Consider the following 7,149-nt stretch of genomic DNA (forward strand, 5'->3'; position numbering starts at 1 on the left):
TAATCTAGTCTACAAACTTCCTCATTGCCATGTCAAGAGGTCGGGTCTCCTAGGTGGCTTTTACTTTTTCTCTAGGTGATTTTAGGTTTTGTCAAGCTGTTAATTATTAACCATCCTCAGGAAGAAAATGTGAGGCCGAAGCAGAGCTGGAGGGGTGAGCTATGGCGGTGCACGGCTGAGGTTTCAGTGTTGTTAATAATGACAGGATATCAAACACACCCGTGGGGAAAGAGCACACCAAACCAACACCAGCATGGTTCCATGTGGTAAGATTTTAATGGGGGAAGGAGACAAAGGGAAGGGGCAAGAGAAAGAAGAGAAAAAGAGGTCTAGGGGGTAGGGAACTTGCCTTTTATTTGGAATGTGACTTAAAGGTTCCCAGGTGTGGGTGCGAATTGAGCCAAAAGGTCTTCTGGGAATGTATGGCCATTGCCATGGCAACAATGGCCAAAAGGTGTCACAGCTAGGGGCAATTCCTGATACCAACATACCTTTTTCATATCATAAAAAGAAGGAAAAAAGGGAGGGGGAAGCTGATGGTGAAGGGAGGATAGGGGCGATGTGTCTCTTAGGCTACTTCCTGCTGACTTGGGGTGTCGTCAATGTTGGGGTACAGCTGACTTTCACCATCAGGCTCCTTTTGGTAAATGTTTGCATCCAGCTCCTCAGTGGACAGCGGCTGGTAATCCTGTAGGAGGAACTGATTAATAGTTTGATTAGAAACTTTTTGTATCTGTCGTTGAAGGAATGCAGAGACAAGATCAATGAGGCAGGGGTGGATAGTAACTCCAGGAAGAGGACCAGGAGAGGATGTGATGAAGGGACTGTCCACTTCCATATAGTGTTTCCCAAAGTCCAGGAACTGGAGGCCTCATGTTCCATGAAACTCTGCCTGTCCGATTGAAGCTCCTGGACTTTATTTCTCACTATCCCGGACTGGTTGATGTAGAAACGGCATTCTTCTTGGAGGAACAGGCAAAGACCACCTTCCTTAGCTGTCAGAACATCTAATCCCTGTTGGTTCTGAAGCACCACAGCTGCTAAAGACTCCACCTGCTTCTGGATGGTAAGCATGGTTTCAGACATTTTCTGAAAACCGTTTTCAAGTTCCTAAGTGAACTTCTATCAGGTCACGGAAGTAGTCATCCCTGCAACCCCAGTGCCAGCACCTATGGCTACCCCTGTGGCGACCAAGAGTGGCACTACCTGATCTGCCCTCTTACGTTGGGCAGCTATCAGCTGGGATTGGCAGGGGCTCATCTCCCCCTCCTGACCAACTGGCAGGGAGGCGATGATATACACCCGAGTGCCACGAAGGATTGATGTGTTTTGGACTGCAGGGCATTGTGGCAGAGATGGGGTTATCAATGGTTGTGGTTCTATTACAGGCTAGAGAGCCTAGTGTTCTTACGGAATGTGTCCCAGAGGTTTTAAAACAGTTTGCCACACTAAAAAGAGGAATAGAGGAAAGGTATGGAGTCAGGGCAGCTGACAAAGGGTGAGGTAAGGTGTTATCAGGTTGTATCACTGGAGAAGCTATTAGTGGCAGCTCTAAGTTAGTTCCTGGGGGGTTGCATAGCCAGCAATCTTTGAAGTGACCAGGTCGGGTGATGTTAAGAAGTTAGTATGCTGAGGTCAAGGTCTGGGAATGGCAGGTTCCCTGGGCTACCACAGGCCAGGGGCGTGAAACTTTGGTGGAGATGGATGGAACCGTGCGCTCCCACCGCCTCGCTGCATTGCCCTGGGCCCGGGACGCAGTCTCGGTCGCTTGCCATGGGCTTCGTGCTCGCACTGGCTGTGGCAAGAAAGGAGATGCACGCCATTTCTGCGCACACGATCTGAGATCACCACCACAAGTCCTGCTTTTGGGCCCCGACGTTACAAGTCTGCTGCTGCTTCTGTATTCATCACACAAAATCGATCGTGTAGTAAGCACCTGGACGTGACAAGATGCTGGAACACACATATATATTCATTATAGGCAGAGAATAAGATTAAGTGCGTTTGGGAAAAAAATTTTCTTAGATGAACATTTGAAACCCAGAGGAATCCCACCCTCTGGAATAACTAGTAAAGTGGGAACTTCAGGCAGATGTACTTATCTGGGTGGAGTCTTTATAACCTGAATATTCTTTAAGATAAGCTTTTTTTGTGGAGCAGAAGGAACAAGAATTTGTGATTACAGTGGGAAGTTCATTAGTTAGGCAAATTTATAAAAACTCGAACAGGACAGTGGTGTAGCAAGAAGAGGAAATATAAAGCATTTAGTCAATCAATGAAGACAGAGTTTAGGTGAGGACGTAACGGATTGCATCTTTGAAAGCTTACATCTGAACTAGTTGCTAGAAACTGAGTTCAGAGGTCTGTTTCTTAGTTAAGTTACAGTTACCGGGGTTGGGGATTTAGCTCAGTGGTAGAGCGCTTGCCTAGCAATCACAAGGCCCTGGGTTCGGTCCCCAGCTCCGAAAAAAAAGAAAAGGAAAAAAAAAGTTACAGTTACCTTAGCTGTCACTGTAGTCAGAATCTGGGGAAGAATAAACCATAATCTACCATTCATGTATTATTAAAAATGACAGAGTCCGTCAGCCAACTGTTCCCCGTGGTCTCTGTGGTCTTCATGGCAACTTGGGCAGAGTCAGTCTGGCTTTCAAGCCCAGAAGACATAGAGTTTTTTTCTGTGGAATGGATACGTGTGGCATGAGAAATGACTTACCTTGATTTAGATAAATCATCTGACTCTGAGGGTATCCAGTTTTGTCCACTGTGTTTCTCTGCGGTTGTCATAGCACAATCCAGGCAGACTGTTGAAGCTGTGTTCACACCTTCTGAGACCTTGTGGGGCAAACTGTTAAAGGCTTTGGGAAATTCTGTCTGTCGTAAACTTATTAATAAACATATTAATAATTAACAGACTTCTGACAAGATTGAGGCCTCAGATCTTCAGGGCAAGGGAGAGCCTCGAGCACATGGGCGCAGGCGTGCACAGCTGGAACACTGGTGCGGGGGAGGGGATGGGGGAGGGGGAGAGAGAGAGAGAGTCTCACCCAAGGGAAAAGGTCTTAGAACGAAAAATCAGTGAAAAGAGGCAGCACAGGTAGCTCCAAGTTCAAGAACGCTCCCCTGAAACCACGTGTACACCATGGAAAGTCAAGCTCTGAGGTAAAGAAAGCGCACAGAGGTTGAGTAGGTACAGCCCACCAGCACGTGCTTGAAGAGGGCGCTCTTCTTGGCGGGAAGCTGTTAGCAGGGTATCATGGCGATGGGGAGGCCTGCTGGAGTCTCACAGCAGCCGGCAGATGGTGGTCGGATGGTCTAGATGGTGTGGCAGAGGCAGCAGCTGCGATCGATTTCGTGTGAAGCGCGCAGAAGCGGCAGCAGATGTAACGGCGGGGCCCAAAAGCAGTACGTGTGGCGGCGATCTCGGGTCGTGTGTGCAGAAATGGCGTGCATCTCCATTCTTTCTTGCTACAGCCAGTGCGAGCACGCAGCACATGGCGAGCGACTGCGACTGCGTCCCGGGCCCAGGGCAATGCAGCGAGGCGGTGGGAGCGCACGGTTCCATGCATCTCCACCAAAGCTCCGTGCCCCTGGCCCGTGGCAGCCCAGGGCAGCAGAGGCACGTGGTGCGGTGAGGTGGCCTGGGCGCCAGGCCATGTGGGCACAGGGAGATCATAAAACCCGTCCGTGTCATCCCTGGTTTCCGCACCAATGTTAGGATTTTGAACTCGGCCTGTGCCCCAACAGAAGACACCCAAACGCCATGGTTCCACGTGGTAGGCTTAACCAGAGAAGAATAGAAGAGAGGAAAGGTGGCCGGTCATGGGCACAAAGAGCAAGAGGGATAGGAGAGGGTAAGAGGGAATAGGAGAGAGCGCGAAAAGAGAGGTCAGAAGGGGCGAGTAGCCCCTTTTATACTGTCAGGCACAGCAGGCTGTTGTCAGGCAACTGTGGGGCGGAGCATACCTGGCTACTGCCAGGTAGCTGTGGGGGTGGAGCTTAAACAGAATGCCAGCATTCAGTATTTGGAAGGCAGAGGCTCACTACAAGTTCAAGGCCAGCCTGGTCTACAAAGCTAGTCCTAGGCGAACCAGGACTACTTAGCAAGACTCAACAACAACCAAAATAAAAATAAAAAGTGGAGAGAGAGAGAGAGAGAGAGAGAGAGAGAGAGAGAGAGAGAGAGAGAGAGAGAGACTGAATCAGACAGACAGACAGACACACACACACACAGAGAGAGAGAGAGAGAGAGACAGCCATAGAGAGAAAACAAATGGAGTTTTAGCCCAGTGACCTGTGCCCAACTTCAGCTTTGCTACTAAAATGCAAATTATTATTATTATTATTATTATATTCAACATTGCTGTTGAATTTTGAGAGGGATCGTTAAGGACTGTCCTCTCTTGCTGGAGCAAACTCAAGGTATTTACAGCCCAATGAGGTTGAGAACCTCATTCAATTTCTGGAATTTCTTTCCTTTCTGTTTTTTTTTTTTTTTTAAATCCCGAGTGGTGGCATATGCAGTTAATCCCAACACTTGGGCGGCAGAGGTAAATCTCTATAAATTCTATGCCCGCATCATCTACACAGAGAGTTTCAGGTCAGCCACGATGACATGTGAGACTTTATCTCAAAAAGCAAAACATTTTTAAAGTTTATTTTATTTTTTCTGTATTTAGTGTTTTGCTTGCACGCATGTATGTGCACCTGGTATGTGCCTGTTGCCTGAGGATGTCAGAATAGGCCTTTACATTTTCTGCATTTGAAGTTACAAATGGTTGAAACCTGCCATGTGCGTGTTGGGACCCAAAACCTGGTCCTTTGCAAGAACAACAAGTGCCCTTAACCACCAAGTCGTCTCTCTGGTTCACGAAGTTCCTTTTCCGTCTAGCTCCTTCCTCTTTGGGATTCTGACCCTCTCAGACTTCCTGAATTCTTGTTTCTTTCTTCTCAAGTCCTTGAGACAGTCATGGTCTGCTGAGAATAATTCTCCACGCTCTAGTAGAAATGTAGGGCAGTCAGGTGACTCACCCCTTATTTCTGTTCTCTCTGGGATCATGGACCCATATCGGCTTTGTGTGGAATGCGTAAAGACAGAAGTTAAATGTGACTTGTCCAGTTGTATTGTGAAAGGCAGGAGAAAACATGTCTTTAATTTGTAATTGTATTTATTTTTATTTGTGTGATTCTGGTGGTTTGAATATGCTTGGCCCAGGGAGTGGCACTATTAGGAGGTGTCGCCTAATTGGAGTAGGTGTGACCTTGTTGGAGGAAGCCCGTCACTGTGGGCGTGGGCTTTGGACGCCAGTCTTCTCCTAGCAACCCTCAGAAGAAACTGTGAGGCCAAAGCAGAGCGGGAAGTGTGAGCTATGGCAGTGGTGCTGGTGTGTGGCTGTAGTTGCAGTGTTCGGAAGGCAGAGGATTGTCACGAGATCAAAGCCAGCCTGGTCTACAAATGCAGTAACTGGGTATAAAACTAGGAACTAAATAGAGGGGAAGAGGTTGGCTTCTCCTAGGAGGAGACTAAAATTCTCTAAACTTCGGACTGTGGGTTATTAGTAAGCTCAATAATTTCAGCCTTTTCCCTCTCCTTTCTTCTTCATTATACCTCTGAGATCAGCTCTCCAGGAGACTGCTCTGCTCTGTCAAAACCCTTCCCAGGCTTGCAGATCTTCAGCTTCACCCCTAAACTCTGTATCTTCTCCCCCTTTTTAAAAATCTATGTGCGGAAATGCTCATAGGTCTTCTTCTGTCATGGCATGGCCCGACCCGAGTAGTCTCACTCTACAGGCCTGGGTTCAATAATTCAGAAAGTCAGCCTTTTACAACCTCCTTCCTCTTCCTTAGCATTCATCGTTTCATCCTCTTCCTCCTCCTCCTCACCTCCCCTCATCCACCCCCTCTTCCTCCTTTTTCTAGTTGAGGTAGAATCTTGCTATATAACACGAGGTCAACCTCTTTCTGTTGTCCCCCAAGTGCTGAGATTAAAAGCATGTGCTATGACTACACAAGATTTCAGTTTATTTTACTGTACACGGTAACTGGACGTGTAACACTCCCATACAACAAACAATAAATAATCCAGTCAGAATAACCGACATTTCTGTCACCTCAGGTACCACATTTGTTTGTGTTGGGAGCAGTCAAAACTCCTCTCGATTAGATATTTTGGGTAAACTGACGTTAACTCTCGGTCAATTCGCTATTGCTGAGAGCGAGGGACAAGGATTCTCACGTGTTTTTAATCCTCATTTAGACAAAGGGATGGAGAACCCTATAACCCATCAGTTTTCAAAGTAGATACATCCCAAGTGTGCAAACTGTGTGAGCCAGGAAAGAAATGATAAATACAGCGGCTTCTCTTATCATTGCCTCAGCCTAGAGGTGCTGTGTGTCTCACGGGAAAAAGGTTATGTAAATGACAGGATGTCTGTAGATGAGTGCCCTGTACAATGGTCACAAGATATGACAGTAGCAACCGCGCCCCCACGGATAGACCTTGAGTGAAAGAAGACTGACTCCCCGGAGTAGGCAGCATCTTTCTAAAGTAAGGAAACAGATGACTGACCAGAAAAGGGCAGAGAGGGAGGAGATCCTGAGCAGCTGGGGACGTGTAGGGCTACTGATGTGTGGGCAATGTTGTGGATGTCTGTTCTAGTCACGAGGTGCTTGCACTACAGTACCGATGGTATTCATATTTTGCCAGTGGTTTTATGCAGTCTGTGTTTCTTTCCACAGCCCAGAAAAAGCATATCGAGTGAGTTCCAAGCCAGTTAGGGGCACATTGTGAGATTCTGTCTCCAAAAACAAAACAAGCCCAGGAGGTGAGGTGTACACATCTTTAATCTCAGCCCTGGGTCGGGGGAGGAGGCAGGGGGATCTCTGAGTTTGAGGTCAGCCTGGTCTACAAAATTCCAGAACAACCAAGGCTATACAGAGACACCCTGTCTGGAAAAATCAACCAGCACACACATACACACACACACGCACACAGAGACACACACACCACAGACACACAGACACATACAGACACACAGATGCACAGATACACACAGACACACACAGACACACACAGACACACAGACACACATACCACAGACACACACACCACAGGCACACACACAACAGACACACACTCCACAGACACACACA

General features: G+C 47.6%; 1 long non-coding RNA gene across 1 annotated transcript; it reads right to left on the reverse strand.

Moving 5' to 3' along the window:
- Window positions 1-252: 252 nt before the first annotated feature.
- On the reverse strand, window positions 253-3,404 carry LOC148004310 (uncharacterized). Its single transcript, XR_015627973.1, has 2 exons — window positions 2,714-3,404; window positions 253-1,953 (listed from the first exon to the last, which is right to left on the reverse strand). It is a non-coding gene; the product is annotated as an uncharacterized LOC148004310 (long non-coding RNA).
- Window positions 3,405-7,149: the final 3,745 nt, after the last annotated feature.

The sequence above is a fragment of the Rattus norvegicus genome, chromosome 8 (assembly GCF_021556685.1).
Source record: "Rattus norvegicus strain SHRSP/BbbUtx chromosome 8, alternate assembly SHRSP_T2T, whole genome shotgun sequence".
Taxonomy (NCBI): domain Eukaryota; kingdom Metazoa; phylum Chordata; class Mammalia; order Rodentia; family Muridae; genus Rattus; species Rattus norvegicus.